At 40.1% G+C, this 27,503-nt stretch overlaps 1 long non-coding RNA gene and 1 pseudogene across 1 annotated transcript; both read left to right on the top strand.

Moving 5' to 3' along the window:
- The first annotated feature begins 263 nt into the window (after positions 1-263).
- On the top strand, positions 264-25,505 carry LOC150005995 (uncharacterized). Its single transcript, XR_016511711.1, has 2 exons — positions 264-483; positions 25,326-25,505. It is a non-coding gene; the product is annotated as an uncharacterized LOC150005995 (long non-coding RNA).
- LOC150005996 (small ribosomal subunit protein eS4, X isoform-like) lies at positions 16,184-16,940 on the top strand (annotated as a pseudogene).
- Positions 25,506-27,503: the final 1,998 nt, after the last annotated feature.

The raw sequence follows: 27,503 nt of genomic DNA on the forward strand, positions 1-27,503 counted from the left end.
TTCAATCAGTGTGGAAACATCCAGAAGTCTGGCAGTGGGAAATCATATTCAAGGCTCATATCGGTTGTGAGCAGTCTATGTGTGGGATCCTTGTCTCTCTTTGATGGCGGAGATGATTTTCTGGTCGGAGCCATGAGATGGCTGTGAAATGGTTGTCCCCTTTCCCCTTTAACAAGCACCCTCCAGAAGCTGAAGATTCAGCTGAAAAATGCTCTTTTCTCCAATGGGCTTTGACAGTTTTATTCTCTCTGCAGGGATGCATTTGTGTTTCAGTGAATGTGGTAAACCATTGCAGGGGCCACAGAAAGGTCAGCGGCGCCTCTGGCTCTATGCGATGAGCAGCCCTCACCAGATACCACACGTGATTTGAATTCATGTCTCCCGCCAAGAAGACTGTCTTCTGGAATGGAGTTCCATTTTGGGGTCACTCTTAGTTTTAGCATATTTGTGTCTTTAAAATGTACACCATCATCCATCATGCTGGTACGTTTTGCATTTGTTCATTGTTGAAGTCCTAGAAAATTTGTTGAGTGAAAGCACACCTTGAAAATATCCTGAAGCTAGTATAAAAGAGGTTGGGAATCCGGGCCTGGCTTCGCTTGGAATGGCAGTATGGTTATTCCAGAGAGGTCTCTGCTTTGGATTTTATGGGTGGGTTTGGCAAATTGGGGGCGATTGTACTATATTTGTCACTGCAACCTTAAGACTATAAAACTGGGGTTGAGTAGAAGAAGGATGTGGTTTGGCTAACATCAGGCCTCTTACACAGCTTGGGGGACCACCTGGCACAAGGGATCCTTTTCCAAACTCTCACTCCTTTTCCTCAAAAGTCTCTTCTAAGTGCTCCCTGTGCCCTACATTCTGACTGGGGTGGCTGACAAAACAATTTTCCCTGGCGGTCATGTCTGGGCCAAGTTAGATCTTTCTCTCCTTGCCCCTTTCTTTTGGGTAAAACTACTTTTCTTCCCCCAACCCTAGTCATGTGGCCTAAATGTTATAGTTTTAGTTATCCCCAGTTCCCTGGCCATAGTGACAGGTTCGAGATGGCTTATGAGTTCGTCCTTGTGAGTTATTAAGTGGGAGCTGCCCCTCATTGGTGAAAGAACCATGAGGGTGGAAGTTTGCAGCTGTCGTCCCATGTCCACAGCTGGGTGACAGAGCTTCTCTGTAGAAAGGTGATGTAGAGCACTCCAGGGAGAACAGCACCGGAAGGGAATGGTGGTGGTAAGGAAAGCATAGGCAAGGAAGGTACAGTCTCTGTTTTCCTCTGAGATCTTCAGCAGTGCCCTCCCTGTCCTGCTCACAGGTTGGGAGATAGCTTTGTCTTTAATTCTCTGAGCTATCCCTGGATGCAACCAACAAATCCCCTGTTAGCTTAAGCTATTTAGTGCTGGGATTTTTTCATGTGCCATTTTAGAAGGTTTTGGAATGGGGATCAGGACAGGGCATCATGAGAAATTACTCTTCTGAAATCACACCATTAAAACAGCAGCCTACTTATTCTTCGCTTTGAGTGGGGGAGTAGACACCACCTTCAAGTAGTTCAGCAAAATTAGCCTCAAGGCCTGCAGAATTTTAGACAGGGGCTGATTCTGAAGGTATAGATCATGAAATACTTGGGGAAGGTCTTATGATGAATCAATTTTTATAGCTTTAACAGTAACTAGCTAAAGAGGGAAAAGTGGGGGAAAAGGTCTGAAGTTTGTCTCCCCAGAAAATCTTTAGTTGCAGCTTTGTGCAAGGAGGGAGGCCCACGTAACTCTTGGTTCTCCTTCAAGTGGCCCCAGCCCATTGGCCCATCTATATTGTGCCCTACGGAGATAATCTGACTAATAAACCTTCCCCAAACATGGTTTCTTCTTTCTCACCCCTCTCAGAACAGAATGCCCCTCCTCTCCTTGTTTTTTTCACCTACTGAAGTCCTTCATATACTTCAAGACTTATTGAAGATACCACATATTCTATGAAGCCTACCATATTGGCCTCAGTTAAAAAATTAATCTCTGTCTCTTTAATTTACAATAGGGATTTTATAGTTCTTTTAACATTTATACATTACTTTTCCCAGTAGTCATAGTTACACTCCTCTTATTTTTATGCTAGCTTGTAAAACATTAGGTCAAGAGGTTTGCCTGTATAATTTCTAAACTCTCTTACAGTCATTCCTTAATTCTGTAACTTCTATAATTCTATAGCTAATATGAATGCTCCACAAACTTAGGATACAGATAAAGGTATGTATTTTTATTTTTAAACGACTATATTAATATCTCTTATCCCTTATATTTCCAGCTTTTTTTTGAGATATAATTGACAAATAACTATTAAGTTTAAGCTGTACAACATGTTGAGTTATACACATACATATTACAAAATGACTACCATCCTAGTGTTATCTAACACCTCCACTACCTCACATAATAAATGCCATTTTGTTGTGGTGAGAACATTTACTCTCTTAGCAGCTTTCAAGTATATAACATGATATTGTTAACTACAATCATTATGCTGTACATTAGATCCCTTATTGTCAAGAGTTTTGTATGTCTTTCTTCCTTGAGACTTCCCCTCTTTCTGAACTACACAGTAACTCTAAGGAGGCATTGTCCAATAGAACTTGCTGCCATGATCTATCATGTGGTTATCGAGCACTTTACATGAGGCTAGTGCACATGAAGAACTGAAATTTTAATTTTCTTTAATTTTAATTAATTTAGATTTAAATTTAATAGCCACACGTAGCTAGTGGCTACCATATTGAATAGCACAGCTCTAGGGGATTCCACCATCTTGAAAAATTTTTACTTCAACTTCTGCACTCAAGTAGAATGCGGCTGGGTCCCAAAGTCACAGCAGCTGATGCTTCCCATCACCAAATGATATTGCTTATCATAGTTCAGTGCAGCATTGCTGTCACAGTTGCTGGTCCCTTGCTACTGCAGATCTTGGGAGGGGTGTGATGCCTCTTCTTTGGGCTAACTTTGGCCACACTGTCCATGCTTAGACTCCAAGGCTGGAAGTCTGTTTATTCAGGTGTCCATACAGAACTGCCACCTAGGACTTCTGCAGCAACCAGAAGTCAGGATCGGAGGTGATTTTGCTATTTGTCATCTCATGAACCCAGAATCACTGACCACTTCTCTGTCTAGGTAATTGTCACTAGGAGTCAGACAGTTTTTCCTTTTGAATTGTCAAAAACACAAAGGATTTCCCTTGGATTCCTTGAACAATAGACTCTTAGACAAGAATTCAACCGTAAGTAGTTTCTTTAGTAGGTGAATTTAGGAAGTGTCAAAGGGAGTTGAGACATAAAATGGATGGAATATGAAAAACAAAATAAACAAGTACATAAAACAGAAACAGATTCACAGATAGAACAAACTGATGGTTGCCAGGTAGGAAGGGGGTTGGAAGGGGGGGGGGCTGGGTGAAAAAGGTGAAGGTATTAAGAAGTAAAAATGGGCGGTTACAAAATAGTCATGGGGATGTAAACTACAGCACAGGGAATATAGTTGATAATATTGTAATAACTATGCATAGTGCCAAGTGGGTATTAAACTTACTAGGCACATCACTTCATAAATTATATAAATGTCTAACCACCTGAAACTAATATAATATTGGCTGTCAACTGTAATTGAAATAATAGTTTTAAAACAGAAAAACATATCAAACAATAACCACTGGGCAACTGAAGCCCATTCTTCCTGGTCAGACCTAGGAGGTAGCGTAGAACATGCTTCAGAGTTATCCCAGCTGAGAGGCAAGTAAGATGGTATCTACCCACCAAATCCCTATCAGTCATTGGTCGAAGGCTTCTCCTGGAGGCATTAAGTCCCCAGCACTCTCAGAGTGCCCTGACAGAGGCCAAGTGTGCCCCCATGAGTTATTGCCATGTGTAATAAGAAGTCACTGGGGTGTACAGGTGACAATGCCTGCTCCTGGGTCCTGCACAATGGAACACTCATACTTCCTTTTATAATATTGGCTGCTTTAACTGGTTCTGGGGTGCTCACAGCTCTCCTTCTAAGATTAATGCCCCTGGAAGTTTCTCACAAGGGAAGTAGAATCTGCTACAATTGTAAAATCTGGGGCAGAGAGCATCGTTTCTGGTAAGCTCCCCCATTTCAAGTTGGTTTGTCTGTTAGGTAGTATACTGACTAACCAATGTACTAAGAGCATCAAACAAAACTTTCATGTGGTCTGAAAAGCACAATAAAAATGAAATTGAAACCACCTTCACAAGTTCTAACAACACCAACTTTATATGAAAGGGGTTTAGAATTTGAAGATCTCTCAAAACTGCAGATTTTAAATGTACACATTTTCATAAACTCTTGCCTTTCTCAGTCTCAGTGGGAATGAACAGCATTACATTGGCAGAATGTGAATAGGATGTATGAGGTCTCATAGGCACAAAGTGAAAACACAGTTCTGGAAAGGGAACAGAGCTGACAATGGAATCTGTTCTTAAATACTGCCATGTGGGATTTAGTGGTGTGGGATTCAGTCTAGAGGTGAACTCAGTGTTCCTTCATGGTAAAAGCATTTGGCTTAGTTTAAAAGAAAGCTCATTGGTAACAATATTTCCTCTCATACTTTCTGAGGCCTGAAATACAAGGATTTGTTTTACTTTACATTTAATTGCAAACTTAATTGGGTCTAAATTTACAATCTCTCCAGATATGCAGAACATCAATAATAGAGGAGCTAGTAGGCAGTGTGCTGCTTCTCATTGAATATTCAGTGTGCAACATGAAGATTTGTCTTGTAAATATCACTGGTCATAGCCTTGTAAAATCAGAGATACATCATCTGCAGTTTGGCTTTGAATATTGAGCAAATGGAGGAAGAATTGATTTTTTAAATGAAAATATCAAAAAGGATATTACAGAATATTAATTAACTTTTTCTTCTTTTAAAGTACATTTTATTGCTTATGCTGTTAAAGTTGTCCCAATTTTTTCCCCTTTGATCCCCTCTGCCCAGTACCCCCCCTTCCCACAGCAATCCCATTCTCCTTAGTTCATGTACATGGGTCATGCACATAAGTTCTTTGGCTTCACCCTTTCCTATATTATTCTTAACATTCCCCTGTCTATTTTGTACCAGCTGATTATGCTTCTTAATCCTTGCACCATTTCCCCATTTCTCCCCTTTCCCCCTCCCAGCTGATAACCCTCCAAATGATCCCTATACATGATTCTGTTCCTATTCTGGTTTACTTAGTTGGATTTTGTTTTTATTTTTTAGATTCAGTTGTTGATAGTTAACGAGTTTGTTGTCATTTTAGTGTTCATAGTTTTGATCTTCTTTTTCTTAAATAAGTCTTTTTAATGTTTCATATAATAATGGCTTGATGAAAATGAACTCTTTTATCTTTATCTGGTCTGAGAGCACTTAATTTGCCCTTCAATTCTAAATGATAGCTCTGCTGGATAGAGTAATCTTGGTTGTAGGTCCTTACTTTTCATCACTTGAATATTTCTTGCCACTCCCTTCTTGCCTGCAAAGATTCTTTTGAGAAATCAGCTGATAGTATTATAGGCACCCCTTTGTAGGTAGCTCTGCTTTCCTCTTGCTGCTTTTAGGATTCTCTCTTTATCTTTCACCTTTGGCATTTTAATTATGATGTGTCTTGGTGTGGTCCTCCTTGGGTCTAGCTTGTTTGGGACTCTCTGTGCTTCCTGGACTTGTATGTCTATTTGCCAAATTTGGGAAGTTTTCCTTCATTATTTTTTACATAAGCTTTCAATTTCTGTGTCTGTTAGATTAACTATCTCCTTATTGCTTAGTTCTCCCACTGGAACCCTGATCTGTTCCCTTTTTAGGGCCATACTTCTTTGTCTCCTCTTCTTGACAGGCTCCTGTATTTGTTTGCCTCTGTGTCTTAGGTAGAGTTGTTGCTCCTGTTACATTGTAAGGGGCAGAGCCTTAGGTATTCATCAGTACAGGGTGACCCATTTCACCACATTGTGGCACTGTATGTGGGGGAGGGGTCTGAGAGGGAACAATGCCACTTGCTGAGCACTTGCCTCTTTTCCAGGCACTTCTACCACTTTCATATGGGACTGGCATCTCTCTAGCTGTTGCCTTGGCCGTCGTTGCCAGAATGGGTGGGTCTGCAGAAGTTCTAGGATGGTGGGGGCTCTTTAAACAAGGAGACACTGCTGAGAGACTGGCAGTTTCTTCCTCTGCCCTAACCCCCACTGGTTTGCACAGTCAGAAGCAATGAGGCTTGATTTTCCCTGAGGCTGAGACCGTGAGCTGGGTCAGGAGCTGGAAACACTCCCTTGGTGTCCCTCCCCACTTTTTAAAAATGTGTGATTGTGCTTTCCTCTGGCCTGCTGCTGCCACAGCCACTGCCACTGCTGCCACCACATTGCATCCTCTCCGCCCGGGCTCCACCCCTCCTACCTGTCTGGATGAGTATTCCTTCTTTATATCTTTGTTTGTTGGACTTCCATGCAGTTTGGTTTTCTGGAACTTCTGGTTGTCTCTAGTTTTGAGGTAGTTGTATTCCTTCTTAGTTGTGGAGGGAGACCAGGCGTGTCTGTCAAGGCCTCCATCTTGGCTAGAAGTCCTTAATTAACTTTTTCACTGCACATTGACTTTTTAATGTTATTTGGGGTGTAAGATATGATTATTGCTTTCATAGTCAAATCAGATAATCTGGTCACGAACTTAAATGTTAAAAGATAATGTGAACACATCTTGTTTGGCTTGAGAAATTAGTCATTAAGTTCCTCAATTAGCTCTGTGCTCATTATGTAGAAATTATGTTATATAAGTGAGTCAGATTGTAAACTATTAGATTATGAAGCAAGTTATTAAGCATGTTGCATTGGAGCCTCCTGGTGAGAGATTATGAATTGCTGAATTTGGGGGGAAAAGAGGAACCCTGCACCCAGAGGCATGGAATAAACCAAGTTTTCCAGTGTATTAACAAGCATTCTAGGATTTAACGGATCGCTTAGCACAATAGGTTGGTCAGTGCTTCTGTGCTTATAGACACTTGATCCTTGAAGGCGGCCAGAATTAGCTCTGCAGACTCACCTGCTAACCCATTAGAGGTGAGCTGTGTGCACCAAACAAGGTTAGAGGGAATAACTGCCCAGGACCATCTAACCTTTGATCCTGACTTACTTTCCCTTTGGCCTCATCTCTCCATCTTGAAGCAGTTCACTCCAACATTCTGAACATTTGCTCCTGATCTCTGAGATGTTAGCTCCTTCTCTTTTTTCACCTGCCTTGTTCCAGTGACTCTTTCTGCTTCAGTTAAAAACTCCCTGCTTCATTTTCTAGTCTGATGTTTTAGCTAATCTCTAGCTGGATCAGCCCCTGACCTCCTCAGGGTTGAGGTAAGAATTGAGGGGAGAAAAGGGAAGGAGACTAGAACATCAGGTTCTACAGTTGCTGCAAAGTGTGTTAGGATCAAAAAGGCAAAATGAGAGCCAGTCTAGGCATCTTAAAGAGGTGGCCAAGAGCAAGACACCCAGTGCTAACTCAATGGCAGGGATTCAATTTTGTATAAATTAGGATATGCTAGATTGTGCTGTAATGACAAATAGCCCCAAATCAGTGTTTTAACAAAATGAAAGTTTACTTCTTATACAAAATATCCAGTATGGTATGATGTAATGATCTATCTGCTCCACACAGTTATTCAGGGAGTCAAGCTAAGCAAGGCACTGTTATTTTATTATCTGCATAATCTGGGTCATGTAGACTTTATACTCCACAGCAGGAGAAAAGAGACTAGAGAATCTGGCATGGGCTTTTCACTGCCTCAGTACGAAGGTGATGCATTCACTTCTGGTCATATTTTATTGGCTAGAACAAGTCAAATGGTTCTGTAAATTTAAGGGGGTCTGGAAATGTAGGAGAGCTGTATAGTATTTGGTGATAATTCTGTCTCTGTCACAAGATCCATGGAACAGAATTCCATCAGAAGTGGGGCAAGGGTGCTGCTGCTGAAGGGCAGGCCAGAAGTTTGGAGAAATAAGTAGAAGGGAACCAATCCAAAAGAGATGTAAAGGAAGGCAAGAGGAGAGCCTGGTCTGGCAGGGAAGAGTTCCCTGGAGCCCTCAGCTAGTTGAGTTCTCATTCTGATCACTAGGATGGCCTGCAGCAGGGGCTGACATACAGGATCTGAAAGTCACTTTCAAAGATAATTGTTCTCCATGATTATGGAGTTTAATAAGTGACTCCTGAATGCACAGAGAATGCACGTGCCTTTAAAAACCATATATGTTCTTGTATAATGTTTTAAACTAGTTAAGCATCATCTTGTAGGGAATGTGCCCTCTTCTGGGCATCATTTGTCTGGGAGAGTTTTCTGCCTTTTGGAGTCACATAATCCATGTACAAAATAGAGCTCATATTTCATTAATTGTTGCTACCATTTATTACATTAAGTACTTTACAAGCATGCCCTCATATAACCTTCATTATAACCCTAATGATTATTAGTATTAGCTACCCCACTTTACAGATAAAACTACTGACTTTGAAAGATGTTAAAGTCATAGCTAGTAAGTGGCAGGGCTGGAATTCAAATCGAGATCTAAATCCAGTGTCTCATGTCTGGTTGCTAGAATTAAACAGGATATAACATGTCTGGAATTTACTAGGAGCTCAGTAATGTTGATTTTCTTGTTCTTTTTTTTTTTTTTCCTTCCTCCCTCTCATCTCTGGGACTCCAGCCAAATATCTCTTCACCTGTTGGGGATTCCTTTAGAGATTTCTCTTCAGAGAAGAGCCAGAAAACCACTTACACAATGATTTCTCCAACTGAGCAGGTTATGGGAGAGAGCCTGCTGCTACCCTTCTGCCTGCTGTGGGGCTGGGAGGGGGCAGTGGAGGAGGGGACAAGAAAGAGACCTGTGCTCATTTATCTCCTCAAAAATGAGTATAATACGGGGTGCCTTCACCCCTTCCTTCTTCCCTTTTGCAATATTTCTGGCTTTAGTGCTGTTTCAGTGGTTTGTTTACACTTGGAGAAAGTGATTAACTTGGTAATATTAACATTTCTCCTATTTAAGCCAGAAAAGCTCTACCAATTCCCAGCCCTTCTCAAAAATATCTGGCTTCATCAAGCAGATTCTGGTTTCCTCCTAGCCTGAGAGCCAGGTGTCCTAGGACAATGAGTTGAAGGTGGGATGATGTGGTTCTACATCTTGAAAATTAGACTGTGCTTCTTTAAATTTAGAGGAAAATGGATGATGCCTCTTTATGGCACCCAGCATGGAGCCTGGGTAATTTCTTTTATTTCATTCTACAAAAAACTGGATGACTGCCAGGGAAAAGTAATTTGGGACACAGTTCTTAGTGTCTACTATATTGAACTAACTCTGAAAACTCCAGGCTGCCACTTGGTATGAGTTTTAGGGTCTTAAAGGTATCTTGAGTCTTCATACATGGGAAGCTTGATATTTTGATTTTGCCTTTTTCATCTAATTTGCACTTAAAAACATTCTAGCAGACACCCAGAATGATTTAGAGACTCTCTGTAATCAAATGTTAATAAATGTCTGCATCAACTAAATTTACTGCTGATTCGCTTATTGCTTATGGGTGATAGGCCATTTTCTTAGTAATTTAAAGATAATGATTCACTACCTTTCATACAGGAAGGCCAAATTCTGTTTTTAGTTAAAAGTTTAAATTGTGCTCTCCTGACATAACTCGGTAAGTTAGGTATAGTAACCCTAAGAAGTGCCTCTCTGAGGGTAGGAAACCAACCAATTGGTTAGTTTTTAGAATTTTGGCCTCAAAGGTAGTTTTGGAGCCTCACATCTTTTTTGTTGCTGTGAATTGCTGTTGGTGTTGAGAATGTTTTGAATCAGGATGGCCAGACTTTGACCATTGGATACTGAGTCACCAAAGGGAAGACATGTTGCATCTCCCAGTGTGTTCAAGGATTTAGAAAATCATTCTCCTCTACCACTTTGCACATGATTAGGCAGAGCAGTGCAGCACAGAGAGCATGCAACTGTTGGGGAATATGCAACTATCCTGGACAGCTAATCTGATAAATCAACCCCCAATCCTCAGGGAGCTTGTCATAAGAAAATAGAGCAAGAATTATTGAACTCTGTAAGAATTGGTTCATCTATCACATTTGCTTTTAGTTTTCAAGAAAAATCTTCCCCTCCTTTCTCTGAACACTTCTACTCCTACTGTCAAAACCAATTACTTGGCAGGGACACTTGTCACATTCTGTTCCTATTGTAAGTGAAATTATCATGTGTAAGAGTCTAATATCTCAAGTAAATCCAGAGTTCCTCAAGGTAAAGGGCTGAGTTTCTACACTCCTTTGTGTCCTTGAGCCTTCCATATTTGAATTTCATACATAATGATGCACAATGCACCATTCATTACTGTGAGTGATACACTATTGTATTGAATTATTATTCTGATCATTATGATTCATTATTCATACTTGATGAAAATTCAGTCAACATTAAAAGTACATATGATGCTGTCTTTCCCATGCATTCATGTACTGTCAAGACAAGTTTATCTTGACTCAAGACCTAAAGCTTTTGTGTAGGGAACTTGCTTTATAGAAGGTTTATATTCACAATAAAGTTTATTTAACTCAGTGAATATTTACAGAGCTTCTGTCGTGTGAAAGGTTATAGGCTTTTAAAAAGAAATAAAATAGTATCCAAGCACCTGATGAGTTTATAGTGTAACATATGAATGATGAATAGATTTCAACTTAAATGTCTACCTCTGTTAATTGATGGTGGCATCTTGGATTGCTAATAAGCATTAGAAGTCTAGTCTAGGTTCAGAATGAAAAGAATGCTGTGATCAGTTGTTAATAATACATACCATTTATTTAAGGAATGGAGAATGGTAGCATGGGTGCCACATATTCATGCAGATTGAATTCAAAGTCTAGATAATATAAGAAATTTATATTTAGTAGACTCTAATTAATCAATACCTAAATCAAATTTGTTTGGTACAAAGTACATTCCAAATATATAAATGATATGAAATAATTGTGTATTAGTCTTCTTGTGCTGCCATAACAAAACATTGTTGACTGGGTGGCTTAAATAACAGAAATTAATTTTCTTACACTGAAGGTTTAGAAGTTCAAGATCAAGGTTCTGGCCAATTCAGTTCTTGTGAAGACTCTTTTTCTGGCTTATAGACAGCTGCTTTTTGTATGCATCTGACCTCTTTTTTTGTGTGTGTTATTGATGAGAAAAGAGAGTGATAGGGCCTGATGGAATTGGGGTCCCAGCCTTACACCCTCTTTCAACTTTAATTACTTCCTTGGAGGCCCTATCTCCAAATATAGCCACATTGGTGATTAGGGCTTCAACATGAAAATTTTGGAAGGTTGCATTCAGTCCATACATAGCAATATATGGTATAACATATTGGTTTTTGTCTTCTTTTTGAAGGAGGGAATATCATAGAAGTTATAGACATAGACAGATTTATCACTTTAAAAGGAACAAAATATCAAAATCAATTTCTTTTTTTAAAGGATTTTATTTATTTATAGAGAGAGGGAGAAGGGAGGGAGAAAGAGAGGGAGAGAAACATGCATGGGAGATAAATCTACTGGTTGCTTCTTGCACCCACACTCCTAACATGGGACCCAGCCCACAACCTAGGCATGTGCCCTGACTGGGAATCAAACTGGTGACCTTTTGGTTCATAAGCCAACACTCAATCCACTGAGCCACATCAGCAGGGCTCAAAATCAATTTCTTAATTAATTTTTTTACATTAGCTGCATTTATTAGTTTTAAATACACTCAATCTTACAGGTTGTTCATTGTAACTCAAATAATCTACATAATTCATTTTTTTCATAATTCGATTTTAAAAGTTGTATCAAAGAAGCCAATATAGTTCAAAGTGACAAGTGGTAGATGGGTTTACAAATGCATACTTAGCAAAAAACTGTGCTTTTCTAAATCTTAGTGACACAAAAATGCTATCTTCCAAATGATGTTAACTGCAAACATTTTGCCTTGGAATATGCCTCCATTCCTCTCCCAACTAACATATTGTATTGGTGTGTGCTTAATAGACTAAAAATATCACATTTGTCTTTATGGCTATATCCATTACGCTGAAATTTTTAAAAAATGTAATTTCTTAAGGTAACATTTGCTATCAGTGATATTTAAATATGGATCCAGGCTTGTTTTTGTTGTGTGTGAGGTTTTTTTATTTTCTTCCAAGAAGATTTGATTGTTGAAGTAATAAGATACTAGAACTAGCTATTACCCGTAGAAAAATAGAAATTATATCAACATTTTGATTTCAACCTCATCTAACTCTTGCTTATCTCTCTACCCCTCCAGTGATTTATATTTCAGAAGAAAAGACATTTAAATAACATTCATTCTTTATTATTAAAGTAAAAGCTGACCTGAGTTTTACTATAACTCTTAGCCTCAAATGGATCACTATGGTTAGTCATTTCTCACTTGTCCTGACATAACTAAACTGTAGGATACCCATATTACTAAACATTATTTGCAATTTTCTGTTATTTCAAGTAATATTGCCTCAAACATCATATTATATAAATGTGGTTATACATAAATTATTTTTGTTATGATGAATTTCTAAAAGTGAAAGTCTTAGGTTAAAGGCTGTGAATATCTTAGTGGATCTCAATAAGTATTGCTTTTCAGAAAGATGTATCATTTTATGTTCCTATCAGTAATTTGAAAATGCCCCTTTCTTCATACCTTCGGCAATACAGAGTGTTATCATTTTTTATGTTCGTCAATTTGATTGACAGAAAATATGATATAGTATTGTTGTTCACTTATAGACTTAACTTTGGGCTTAGATCAGATCATAAAAGTGTAGAGGGAAGCCTGGTCAGTCTGTCTTATTGCTCTAAAGACTAATTTTAGATCAAAACCTTTTAATTAATTTACTCAATAAATGTTTCTTGAGTACCTCTTCAAAAAAGAAAAAAAGAAAAAAATATAATGTAAAACCTAATATTTGGTAAGTTAATAATATTCCTTAGTTGATAGTACATTAGCACTGTCATACCAGGATACTCTCTTATTTTTATTTTATTATTTCCTCTCTTATTGTCCTGATTCCCACTCCTTTTTCTTTCCCCATAAGCAGCCATTCTAGTGTAATTATCATATATATTGTATATGCATGCTTCCTTGAAGAATATATAATGTTTTGTGGTTTGAGTTTGTGTTTTTAAGTTACATAAATTTTATTCACAAATCTTTTATTGCCTTACAATTTTTAATACTAAACACTACATTTAAAAAATTAGACTTCTGGTCAAGATGGAGACATAGGTAGACACTTTTTGCCTTCTCGTGCAATCATAGAAAGAATTACAAACAGATCTCAAAAACGAATAACAACCAGAACCATTAAAAAATCAAGCTACATTGAAGTCTGACAACCAAGACTTTAAAGAATCCACATTCATACAGACAGGGAGGAGGGACCAAGTCGTGAAGATAGGGTGAAGAGGTGGTGTGGCTCAGACAAGTGATGGGGCTGGCGGTGGCAGATCAGACGGTCTTACATTCACATGTGGTAGATTAAAATTGGGAGGGATTCACTGGGAACAAGTGATCCCAGCGCTAGGCCAGACCACACAGTCCAGGGTTCCAGCACTGGGAAGATAAACTCCTGTTACTTCTGACTGTAAAAACCAGGGGGATTGGGATGGCAGAAAAAACTGCCAGATTTTTGCCACTTAAAGGGCCAGCAGTCTTAGAACGTATTCAAACCCCAGGGAAGCAACTGGAAGGGCACTGATTAATATGGGAAGTGGTTGAAGTGATTGGAAATGGGATGAGTGCTAGGCAAATTGCCCGAAACCAGGCAGTGGCACTGTCCTGTCTTTGAGCCCCCCACCACAAACAGAGCCACAAAGTGGCAATTACCACCCTGGAAGTTACCTAAGACTCCACCCCACACAACTTACAGGTGCCTTTAATACTAGGCTATGTTACTAAGACAGGGAATAAAAGCATCTCTACCTAGTACACAGAAACAAACACAGGGAGGTGCCAAATTGAGGAGGCAAAGAAATGTGGCTCAAATGAAAAACAGAACGAAGCCCCAGAAAAAGAGCTAAACGAAATGGAGATAGCCAACCTATCAGATGCACAGTTCTAAACACTGGTGATAAGGATGCTCACAGAACTCATAGAGTGTGGCAAAAAAAAATAAAAGAAGAAATGAAGGTTACACAAAGTGATATAAAGAAAAATATACAGGGAACCAACAGTGAAGGGGAGGAGATCTGAATTTAAATCAATGATTTGGAACAAAAAGAAGAAATGAACATTCAAGCAGAACAGAAAGAAGAAACAAGAATGGGAAAAATGAGGAGAGGCTTAGGAACCTCTGGGACAACTTTGAACGTACCAACATCTGCATCATAGGGGGACCAGAAAGAGAAGAGGAAGAGCAAGAAATTGAAAACTTATGTGAAAAAATAATGATGGAAAACTTCCTTAATTTGGCAAAGGACATAGACATACAAGTCCAGGAAGCACAGAAAGTCCCAAACATGTTGGACCCAAAGAAGACCACACCAAGACACATCATAATTAAAATGCCAAAGGTTAAAGATAAAGAGACTCTTAAAAGCAGCAAGAAAAAATCAGAGAATTACCTACAAAGGCGTTCCCCAAAGACTGTCAGCTGATTTCTAAAAAGCAACTTTCTAGGCAAGAAATATTCAAAGTGATGAAAAGCAAGGACCTACAACCTAGATTACTCTATCCAGCAAAGCTATCATTTAGAATGGAAGGGCAGATAAAGTGCTTCCCAGACAAAGTAAAGCTAAAGAAGTTCATTTTCATGAAGCCATTATTATATGAAATATTAAAAGGACTTATTTAAGAAAAAGAAGATCAAAATCATGAACATTGAAAAATGTGTCCCAGACAAGGCAAAGCTAAATGATACCAAGCCATTATTATATGAAATGTTAAAGGGACTTATTTAAGAAAAAGAATAAGACCAAAATTATGAACATTGAAATGACAACAAACTCACAACTATCAACAACTGAATCTAAGAAACAAAAATAAAACAAACCAAGCAAACAACCAGAACAGGGACAGAATCATAGGTATGGAGATCATTTGTAGGGTTATCAGCTGGGAGGGGGAAGGGGAAGAAATGGGGAAATTGTGCATGGATTAAGAAGGATAATTGGTAGGAACAAAATAGATAGGAGGATGTTAAGAATAATATAAGAAAGGGTGAAGCCAAAGAACTTCTACACGTAAACATGGACATGAACTAAGGGCAGGTATTGCTGGAGGAAAGGGTGGTAATAGGTGGAGTGGGGCAAAGGTGGGGAATTGGGACAACTGTAACAGCATAATCAATAAAATATACTTAAAAATTAAACTCTATCCTTGTTGTGAGCTTATTTAGAATTTTGCTTCTAATTGCTGCAAAAATTTCACAGTGTACATATGAGGTCCAAACGAGGAGGAAAATGTTTATACTCAATTCATGGCATGATCAAATGAACATTTATGTGTTGTTACTTTTTGAATAAAGGTGATTATGATTAGTTATGTAATTACATATGTCTACAATGAGTCTATAAATTTCTGAGAGGGTTGCCAGAAAGCTTAAATTAGTAGCACCCACTTAGAGCTTCAGTAATCCTGGGGGAAGAAAGACTGCCTTTCCACCCTGCACATACATCCTGTGGGGCATGTGCACCAGGCCACTGGCTTTGGGTAGCTGGTGTCTATACTGTGGTGTGCCTCTCTCATCCTACCATGGGGTACTGCAGTCAGGAATACAATACTACCTCATGCCTTGTATCTTGAGTTTCTTTGGCAATGTCTGACGTCTAGGAGCCACTCAAAAAAAGATACTGAATGGCCAAAGAAAAAGGAATCAAAGATTAATCTTACAGCAATAAAATAGGGAGACCAAGGATCCTTAGTGCCTAAGCGGTAAGGGATTTCCAAAAACAAACAAACAAAAACAAAAACAAAAAATACATGTAATTCCATGTCCAGAATTCACACATGTCCTTTTGTCCTTCATGAGCATACAATATACAATATATACTTCTGGGGCATACAGTCATCCAGGTGAGCACACCACAGCCTCCGAACCGTTTTTTTTTTTTTTTTTTTTTGGTGTACTGGAAAGATGCGGTCCTCTCCCAATGCCTAGCGCTGCCCTGGCTCATGGTCCTAAGAAGCATCTGAAGCATGTAGCAGCTCCAAAACATTGGCTGATGGATAAACTGACCAGTGTATTGGCTCCTTGGCTATCTTCAGTCCCCACAAACTGAAAGACTTAAGTATTCCTTAACAGGAGATGAAGTAAAGAAGATCTGCAGACAGTGGTTTATTAAGATTGGTGGCAAGGTCCCAACTGAGGTAACCTACCCTGCTGGTTTTATGAATGTCATCGGCATTGACAAGACCAGAGAGAATTTCAGTCTGATCTATGACACCAACGGTCACTTTGCTGTTCATCATATCACACCTGAGGAGGCCAAGTACAAATTGTGCAAAGTGAGAAAGATCGTTGTGAACACAAAAGGAATCCCTCATCTGGTCACCCATGATGTTTGCACCATCTGCTGCCCTGAGCCTCTCATCAATGTGAACAGCACCATTCAGATTGATTGGGAGTCTGGCTAAATTACTGATTTCATCAAGTTTGACACTGGTAACATGCATATGGTGACCAGAGGTACTAACTTGGGATCACCAACAGCGAGAAACTCTGGTTCTTTCGATGTAGTTCATGTGAAAGATGCCAATGGCAACAGTTTTTCCACCTAGTTCTCCAACATGTTTGCTTTTGGCAAAGGCAGCAAACAATGGATTTGCCTTCCGCATGGAAAGGGCATCTGCCTCACCACTGCTGAAGAGAGAGACAAGAGACTGGCAGCCAAACAGAGCAATGAGTGAAATGAGCTCTAGGTGACATAATTAGAAGAGCCTTTGTGCTTAGTTAAAGATGAAACAAAACAAAACAAACAAACAAACAAAAAAAAACCCACTACTCTTCCTAGACCTTTTTCAGTTAGATGAAACTGACAAGTTGAAGTTAATGAAATATACATGAAATGGACATGTGCCATTTTTATGTCCAGGCATGTAAGGCCCATGTGCCACCTCCAATCTCTCTTTTCCCTTCTCTGGCAACCCAGGTCACATGTTCCAGATTGTGCAGTTACATGATGGCAAAGCATTAGATAGTCTTGGGATTGCTTGGAGAGAGAGCCCCACCCCCTCCTGCCAGTCCACACAGGGAGGGAATTTGGAAGTACTTGAGAGGGGTTACACATTCATTAACGTGGCCAGGAAGCCCTTATGAGAAGTTTGAGAGCTGAAAGCCTGAAGAAAGTGAGGGAATTGAGGCACCTGGACAGGAGTATTCTGAACAGACCGAGCAGCAATTGCAAAGCCTCTAAGAGGGGACTGAGTTTGGTGTGTTAAAGGAAGCAGGACAAAGTCATTGTGGCTGAAGTAGAGTAAACAAATGAGAAAATAATAGAGATAAGGCCACACAGATGTCTGGAGATGGGGAAGAAAAAATTGTGTAAGATCTTAAGGTCATCGTAAGGACACTGGCTTTCACTTTGAGTGACCTGGGGGATATTGGAGAGTTTTTCGTGTTAGAGCGACATGATCTCATTTATATTTAACCAACATTGAGAATAGACCAAGGGCAACAAAGGGAAGAGACAGGGTGTGCAGTCATGAGGCTACAGCCATTATCCAGGCAGGGGACAATGGTGGCTTGAGTTAAGGCGATAACAGTAGAAGTGGTACGAGGCAGTCAGTTCTGGCTTTATTTTGAAGGCAGAGCCAATAGAATTATAGATCATCAGATGAGAGGTATGAGAGAAAATGTCAAGGATGACTCCATGGTTTTTCACCTATGTAACTGGGGAATGGAGCTGCTATTTGTTGAGATGGGGAAGACTGTGGGAAGAGTAAGCTTAGGAGGTTATCAGGAATTCAGGTTTGGATGGGTTAAGTTTGAGATGTCCATTGAACACGCAAGTGTTGTTGAAGGGTGATTTCACCAGGGTACGTTGGCAAGGAGACTCGTCTAGGGAGCATGACAGGGATGACAGCACTCTTGACCTAGGACACAGAGTCTAGGCTCTCTAAGAGGAGACTCAAATACTAAGAACATTTGGGACCCTGTTCCATGATTTTTGTTGGGCATGCTGGCCTGGAATTGGGTTTCCCAGTTACTATGATTTAGCTGAGTTTCTGCAAAACTCACTGTTGATCTAGCGGCAAATACATTTCCACATGAGCACTATCCATTTGCCAGTTAAAATGTCAGAATTTGACACTACAGTAGTCCCTCTCTTTATTGTGGTTCACTTATCATGGCCTCACTGTATTGCGGGATTTTAAAAAATATTATATTTAATTATTTATCGTGGATTTTTTGCTATATATCAGGATTTTGCAGTACTGTTAAAGTTGTTAAAGTTATGTAGTTTTAAGAGTGTAGAATAAATGTAAGGTTCGTATTTTGCAGGAGGGTCTAGAGTGTAATACCTGTGATGTGAGGGAATACTGTATTTGTGTGAAAAATTATCTAAAACACCATTCTGAAATCTTCTGCCTCCTTGAGTTTGGGATTCAGATCTCAGGGATGAACACTGAAAGTAATTTTAAGGCAAGGCAATTTATACTTATTCTTCCAGCATAAAAAATTGCATTTCCACATCAGAGTTATATTTGGTTTCTAAATCTGTTACCATAGCAAGAACTATAGTCCCCAGCTTTCCCTGGCTGCATTGTTTATGTTTCTTAGCCAACAACATCTAAACCTTTTTTAAAAAATCTCACTTGGAGCTTCTGTTTATTTCAACCCTTTGCTTCATGAAACATTTATGTACTGTGTGCATGAACTTTATATGGGGGAATTTTAGATGCCACCCCGCTTCATCTTGAAGTGACTAACATCAGCCCTACACCAGGTGCCACACATTCCACTCCTAATTGTCACACATGTGCTGAACTTGACAGCACTGGCTGATAAACAGTGATTCATTCCGTATGCTCCAGTTCCACACAAGTGTTATTTTTGACACTCAGGACTCAATGAATGCGTTGTCAGTTGTTATTCCTGTTTATCTCCCTGTTTGTTCATGATTCTTTACTTTGTGGACTCATTTTGTGTTTTGACTGCTGTCCGTTCTCCTTTTTTGATTTTCTCTGTTCTCTTATTCATTACCGAAGGGAAATTGAATGTGTTGCACAGACCTGGCAGGACAGTACAGGGGTAATCTGTGCTTCTCCCACTGAAAGGAAGGGTTCAGCACTGTACCCTTGGCTTTTGTCAGTCACACAACTCAGATGTTGGTCTGGGTGGCCCCAAGTGAAAAATCAGAAGGAGGTTTCATTTGAACAAACGATGAAACGCCATTTGTTGGAGTAAGTACATGGAGTGCAAAACCACGACCAGTCCAGAAACTGTGATGAAATTGAGGGAGCCAAAGACAAGACTCCAAGGTCCCTGATTCTGGAGAAGATAAGAGGCCATTTCCTAGATCAGTGTTGATGTGGTGGGGAGGGCCACTGTGTGTCCTTTGTCTACTGTGCTCTACACTGGGGTGCCCAGCTGCGGGGCAGACAGGCTGGAATGCAGGTTGTGGGCTGCTATGCACCTACTTTTGACAGTTAATTTTATGTGTCCACTTAACTGGGCCATAGGGTGCTCAGGAGTTTGGCTGCACATTATTCTGGTTGTGTCTGTGGGGTATCTGGAAGAGATTGACATTTGAATCAATAGAGTGAGTAAAGCAGATTGTCCTCCCAAATGTGGGTGGGCTTCATCTAATCAGTTGAAGACTTGAATAAACAAACAAATAAAAAAACCAAACAAGTGAGGGAGAATTTGCTCTCTGCCTGACTGGCTTCCAGCTGGGACATTAGTCTTCTCCTGCCTTCAGAATAAAACTGGAACTCATGCCATCAGCTGTCCTCATTCTCAGTTTGGGGACTCAGGCGGGAGCTCTACCATTGGATCTCCAGCTTGTGAACTGCAGATCTTGGGTTTCTCTGTCTTCTTAATTTTGTAAGCTAATTCCTTCTAAGGAGACACTATCCTACCTGAGACACCAGCCAGGGAAAAAATGCCTTTTGCTAATTCACACAAAGTTTCCCTCTGGACTAACCAAGGCTCTGGTAGTGGGTGTGGAGTTGGGTGTAAAGAGGCAGGAAAGGGGCTGATACACATAATTTGAAAAATTGTGAGGGGGGACCCCAAAAAGCTGGAATTATCTTCTGGTGGGTGGGCCCTTGTAGTACATACAGGTTTCCCTCACTAGGTGAGTATTCTAGGAACCCATCTGTATCAGTGTACCAGCTGGTGGTGTGAGAGCGTGCATTTGGCTTTGGTGAATTTTTTTGAAGACTCTTTCAATGCGTTTGCCCATTTCGTGATGGGTGATTTACGAGGGCACCTGCCCACACCATGCTGAGGGTTCAGCAGTTTTTGACCAAAAACAGCAGGACCCCCATGTCTCACCCTTCCTATTCACCCAATCTTGCCCTGAGCAACTTTTTTGTTTCTCTGGATGAAAAAAATCCTCAAAGGGAAACGTTTTGCCGATGTGGAAGAGGTGAAACAAAAAATGGCAGAAGCACTAAAAGGCATCAGAATTGATGAGTTCACAAACTTTTTTGAGCACTGGAAGAAATGTCTTGATAGGTGTATTGCATCAGATAGAGACTACTTTAAAGGTGACTGAAGTTTAAATATATAAGAATAAATACACAAGTTTTTATAAATAAAAGCTTGGGTTTATTTGGGTCGTCCCCCCCACCCCCACCCCATGTGTCCCCCTCCACTCCCATGTAGCTTAGCGCTTGGCCGTTGTTCACATGCAACTCCTCCTCTCAACATGAGACACAATAGGGGTGATTTTGCAACTCCAGAGGAATGGAAACAATTCAGGGCTTTAGATTCTCTGTTAAATTCCTGATGTGCCAGAGAATACCTTTACTGGTCAGAGAAAGATATTAATTGCAATATCCAGTAAAATTGCAACGATATATCCAGAAAAAATATTCAAAACTTTGTGTTTTGGTGGGGCAATGTGTGCTTTTTAAAACACGTTCCCTTCACTGTTTTAATACAAAGCGGTATGGCTGATGCTTATCATTCTTATTATAAAGGCACAGGTAAGGTTTGTCCTCTAGCTGAGCTTCTCTGTCTGCTCCTGGGCTCTTCCCTGCCTTCCTCACAGACCTGACAGAACACTTAGAACATTAGTAGATTTGCTCTAAGCATTTTATTTCTTAGAAAAAATAGAATTGTATAATTAGGAGCATGATTTTCTTCAAGAACAGACACTGGAGAGTCTGGCTAGTGCAGATTTCGTTTTTTTCCCTGAGAAAATGACCACGTTTATTTAGGTTATAATTATATATTTTAATTCAGTTATCTGCTCTTACTGTCCAAAGTCTCTTCTAAGTGCTGTAAAAGGCAAGAATCCACACAAACACAAGTCCATGTGCTCACACACACGTTCCTCAGGACGGTTTTGTTCATTAATTTTCTAAAACAGTGCTCAGACTACACATACTCAGGACACCACAGTATTACACAGATCACTGCAATAGAAGGTAAATGTGAGATAATATTGTCCTCAAAATAAGAATTATTGTTGCTGCTCATACACAGCAGGGTAGTGAAAGAGGAGCAGTGATATTATGATGCACTTGAGCATTCTTTGTGCCTCAGGGAGAAGATGAAAGTCAATGAACCAGAGAACCAATGTTTTGTTTTTGTTTTGTTTCCATCTGCCACCCAAATTGGTTTCATGATTTCTTTTACTTTTATGTAACCTTTCCTCTGGGGCATTTAACACAGCTAACAGCACCACAATCATCTACCGCTCCAACTCTGGAAAGACCATCTCTGCGGAAGGTCATATTATATTTATGATTATTCATAACAGATTTCTCAACCATTTTCTAAAGTTTTGTGATATTCACACATCCTCCTAGAAGGGTTAGCTGAAGTTCTAGACCAAGAATGTTTAGGAGAAAATGGTAGAAACAGGTTATCGGTCAACCCTTCAGAAATATTTTTATATGACATCATTGCTTACCCAAAACCCAATTCTAGGTCAGAAGGCTGCACCCTGTGAAGAACAAGGAGGTTAGTGAAGACTCTTAGGCTCCAGGTACTTTACATCCTCCTTAAGGAGATGAGACATTCAGGAATAAAGGAGTGGTGAGCCCTGTTTCCTCAGTCACACTATCCCTAGATATGATCAAGGCTTGACTAAGTCCACAGTGGAATTTCCTGTGAGCTGTCACTTATCATTTTTAATTGTATGGTGGCATATTATAACCCCAAATCCCAGGCGATATGAACGTTGCTAGGAGATTGTCTGCTGCAGAGAAGTCTTCCTAATCAAACTTGCACACCCTCGGGGCAGCTGATTTTTGTGTTAGGCAAAAAGCAATGTTAGTGAACAAATGTGTGAAGAGACATTTTCACTTGTGAGACTCTTAGCAAAGGGACTGAAAACTCCCTGATCCTGTGGGGGTGGGTCTGCATGGGGGCAGGGCCAATTCCACTGGAGTGTGCCTCACAGTTCAGACCCGTTAGGCGGTTCCTGCTTTTAGCGCTTTCTTCCTTTTCTTCCTTAACTCCTGGGGTTACTGCTTCTCAAAGACACTTCAAGTGACCAGGGCAGGCAGGCATTACTAGACTCCTGGGATGTTTGTGATCTGTCGCTGTCCTATTTAACCATCTCTTTGGGAGGTGGCTTTCCTTTCACGCTTTTCCCGAGTTCACACCAGAACCTGGGCACCCCAGAGGTTGAGCTTCAGATGTACTCGAACAGCCTTTGCTGTGCTCCTACAACAAACACTTTCCAGGTGTGGTGGAGGTTCACGAATGAATAAGAGAAGTCCCTCCCCTCCAAAAAGAAAAAGATAAATAGGTATCCGACTAGCTATAATAAAAGAAAGACTGTGATAACTACAACAATACAGATATAAAAGAAGTGCTTCGTTATAAATGCTGCTGTATTAGTTTCCTACCGTGGCCACAGGATTAGTGGCTTAAAACAACAGAAATTTATTTTCTCACAGAAGGCCATAAATCTGAGGTGAGTCATACGGGACTAAAATCAAGGTGTTGGAAGGGTGGTGTTTCCTCTGAAGGTTCTTAGGAGAATCGGTTCTTTGACTCTTCCAGTTGCTAGTGGCTGCCAGCATTCCTTTAGTTGTGGTCTCGTCGTTCCAGTCCCTGCCTCTGTGGTTACATCCCCTTCTCCTGTGTCTGTGAAATCTCCCTCTGCCTTTCTCCTACAAGAATAGATGTGATGGCATTTAGGGCCTATTGGGATAAGACAGGATGATTGTTCTACCTCATGATCCTTAATGCAACCACATCTGCAAAGTCCCATAAAAGATAACATTCACAAATTCCAGGCATTAACACATGGATATCTTTTGGAAAGTCATTATTCAGGTGCCATCGTCATTCTTCCACTCCGTTTCCCCAATCACATACAGCTGTGATGTACAATATGGTAGCCACTAGTCACATGAGGCTATTGGGCACTTAAAATGTGACTTTTCTGAACTGAGATGTGCTGTAAGTGTAACATACATGCTAGATTTTGAAAACTTACTATTAAAAATGCAAAGCATCTCATTAATAACTTTTTATGTTGATTGCCTATTGAAATAACATTTTTGATATATTAGGTTATATAAAATATATTATTAAAATTAGTATCACCTGTTTCTTTTTATTTTTTAAAATGTAACTCCTAGAAAAATTCAAATTGCCCCTGTGGCTTAAATTTGTGGTTTGTACTGTATTTCCATTGGACAGTCTTCTACACTATCTGTAATAATAATTCTCAAACTACTACATGGCAGAATCATGTGGGGAGTTTTAAAAAGCCCCAATGTGCATGATGTACTCCAGACTTATTAAACTGAAACCTCTATGGGGATGCCCAGGCATCAGCATGTTTTAAACCCTCCACGTGATTTTAGTCTGCAGCCAAGATTGAGAATCCATGGAGTAGAGACCTGGATGAGGGTTAATAGTGAAAATAGCATTATCTACAGAGCCAGGTGTATTGCTATTTCCACAGCAGCTGCTTCCATGAGCCAGAAGGCATCTGGGATCTCAACATTCTGAGGGGCAGTCTGGCTGGACCTCTCTCTCACTCCCGAGTGCTACTGGCAGTTAGATCAACTCTTCCTGGCAGTTTCTGTCATAGTACTTGGCAGAACAGAATACAGTAAAGGCCAGCAAGCTCTTAAATGTTCCATTTTGGGGGCTGGATCAAGGCAAAGCCCTTCCACAGCTGCTTGCAGCGAAAGTGTGTTTTAGAGGCATCCCTCAGTAAGAGGTACCACCACCAGAGATTCCTCTTACTACTGGGATTCCCAGCTGTTCCCAGCTCCTTACCATGGCTGTGTTCTCTGGATCTAAAGTCAGAATTAGGTAACAAAGCTGAAGTCCAATTCACTTCATGTTGAGTTTGAAGTATTGCCCAGAAAATTGGTCCTTGGTGGAGCAAGGGAGGGTGTCTCAGTAGCTGCTTGTGTTCCTTGCCATGATACAGATATTACAATGAGGTGAGTCTCAGCCTTTTTCCTGCAGTGTGATTACGTATGTCTGGCCTCATCAGTGAATAAATCCACCACCTGAGTGTATTTTGCAACGATCTGAGGCTAACTCATTAAAACACCATATTATCCAACTCAAACAATTTTGAAAATTGTTTCTACCTCAGGGGTGAAGCAGCTGGACTTGTCATTTTTAGATAGTTCACTTGGGTAGTTGTATGGAAAGCAGATTTGAAAGAGGTGATGCTGGAGTCAGAAGAACCAGTCGGGAGGGTCAGGTGAGAGCTACTGAGAACCTGGGCTGGGCAATAGTGAGCTGCAATGAAACAGTTAGTTTAACACATGAGCTAAAACCACCAGCACTTAATGACTTACAGTCATTTATGGCTGGTTTTTAGATACCTCCATTTACTGTATACAGAGTCCACTGCTAAGGTTTGTATACAAAACTGTCAGTTGCCTATCCAATATCTGTTTTCCTACTTCTATTAAAACAACTCTGACTTCCCTTGTGGCATTAATGTGCTTAATTAAAAAAAAAAAAAAAAAGCTAGCTTGGCTTGTATTTGGAAGGTGGTCATATGGGAAACACTGGGTATAAATGGGATTCACTAGGTTATATTACCAGAAAAACTTTTTATAGAGTTTTTTTTTTTTTTTTTTTTTTTTTTTACCAATTTTCTCCTATCTTTTTTTTTGCCTCAATTGTAGATGGATGACTAGAGCTCCAGCAGCTATTTTGTGGCCAGGAGGCAACTGTGCTGAGGATGGATGAGCAGAGAAAAGGAGCCTTAGTCTTTAATGACATCATGAAGACACCATAACAGCCCTCAATGGCCCTCTTTAGAAGATTGGTTATGTGAGAGAAAATAAATGCCTTTTGCTAAGTGACTGTTTCTTTTTTGTCTGTTTTTCATAGTCAAGTGAAGTTCCTGTCACCACACATGTCCTTGGGAAAATAAAGAAACATCATTCATTTAATTATCCTGATCAATGACCAAAATTAGAAACTGTGGGGACTAAAATAAATATTTTTTCTCCCACCTTCTAAGTCCAACCTGGGCTAATAATCAAGTTAACAGACAGATTAACACGGAAAGAATCAAATTTAATGCATGCTCATGGGAAATACACATATGCATGAAATTCCAAAGGCAATGAGACAACACTGAGTATACATGCCATTTGGACAAAGGAGAAAGGGGGAAATGGGTTTTTAGAAGTGAGAATTGGTGATTTACAGGTAGATGAGCAAGAGTGGGACATATATGGCAGACAAATTCTTGCCTGGTGACTCAGAAACAATAGGACACAGTGTGTATCTAGTTAACAAGCCCCTGCTCGAAGCCTCCTATAAGCCTCCCATAATTCAAATTAGGCTAAGAAAACATCCTAGTTTTTCTATGTGAATTTCTTGAGCAGGAAAGGAGGAAGGGTCAAAGGTTTTTTTAAGTGTTTTTTTTTTTTGTTTTGTTTTGTTTTATAATGAGTCTTTTGTTTCTTAATAACAGCTTAAAATCAATATCTCAAAAGGGCAAAACTTTTTTGGTCCCCTTTCAAAACATTAAAACCTCATCAAGGTGATGTAGTTTAGCAGTGAGCAGCTGCTATTTTTACAGAGTGGGGGTCTCCAAAAATCCCCAGAACCTGCGGGTTGGGGGATGGGGGAAAAAGAACAGCTTTTAAGATGCCTTTGCATGGCTATGGCTAGTAGCTAGTGTTTTAATTATGCAAATGGCTTTGGTTCTTCCAAGGCCCCAAGGAGATGGGAAGGGTTTTGACCATGGAATGGTACAAAAAGAGCATAACAGAGCCTGTGCAAGGTTCTGTGAGTGGTCAGAACTGGTTACCACAGCCACCATGTCACAGGACACAGTCAGGGATTTAAAAGTAGGCGGCAGACATTTTGGCTAGATCTCCATGCAGCTTTGAGAGGGAGAGAGAGGAGATCCATGTGGTTTGCAAGGAGGGCAGAGGAGAACACCATGCGGCTTTGAAAGGAAAGGGAGAACTCCATGCTGTTTACAAGGAGACTGGGAACTCCATGTGGTTCTGCATTAAGAGTTGGAGGGCACCGTAACACAGGCAAAACCTCCCCAGTCAGGATCAAATGATTGGGAGCTGCTGGTAAAACTGATCTGTGTCTGGGAAGTAGTAAGACTATATCTCTGACCTTTCTAAAACTAGGCTGGTTTGGTAGGGGGAGGGAGAACTACATGTTTGTGGGTGTTTTACAGAAAATAAGACTTAACGGCAGAAATCCACAAATAATCTAAATCTATATAACCATTAAATAAACTATTCTTTTTCTTTTCATCAAACTCTGGTATTGAGAGTTATGCTTCTGGTGGCGGGCAGTCAGGCCCCTAATAACTGAGCAGCCCATGGGTTCTGTTTCAATTGGGGCAGCCTGTGGGTTCTGTTACACTACCGTATATAAATTTGTGGAGAAATTTATCTTTTATTTCTTTCTTTCTTGTCCTCCCCACACAAGTCCAATTCCTCCTCTCAGCCATCTAGCTGCCTTATAATATCTACTTAAGTGTTAACTCATCTGAGGGAGTTAGCAGTGAAAGGCTGATTGTTTTGTTTTAGAATAGGACTCTTGAAGAACAAACCTGTGATGGAGAAAAAAGAAAAAAATGTAGAGACTGCTGTTTCCAAATAAAGGGCTGCCCAAATGTAATATCAGTAATGATGAAGTTACATTTCTGCAGGGAACCTGAAAAAGCACTTCATGTACATCCTCTCATTAGCTGCCTGAGGTTAGATGATTTGTTCAAAGAGAAAAACTAACAAGTGACAGAGACCGGACTCAAATTTTTCTGACTTGTATTTTCACTTCCTGTGGCAAAAGTGGTCTTAGGAATTGTGTTGAGGGGAACCTTC

Source organism: Furipterus horrens, unplaced genomic scaffold (genome assembly GCF_987537825.1).
Source record: "Furipterus horrens unplaced genomic scaffold, mFurHor1.1.pri manual_scaffold_6, whole genome shotgun sequence".
Classification (NCBI taxonomy): Eukaryota; Metazoa; Chordata; class Mammalia; order Chiroptera; family Furipteridae; genus Furipterus; species Furipterus horrens.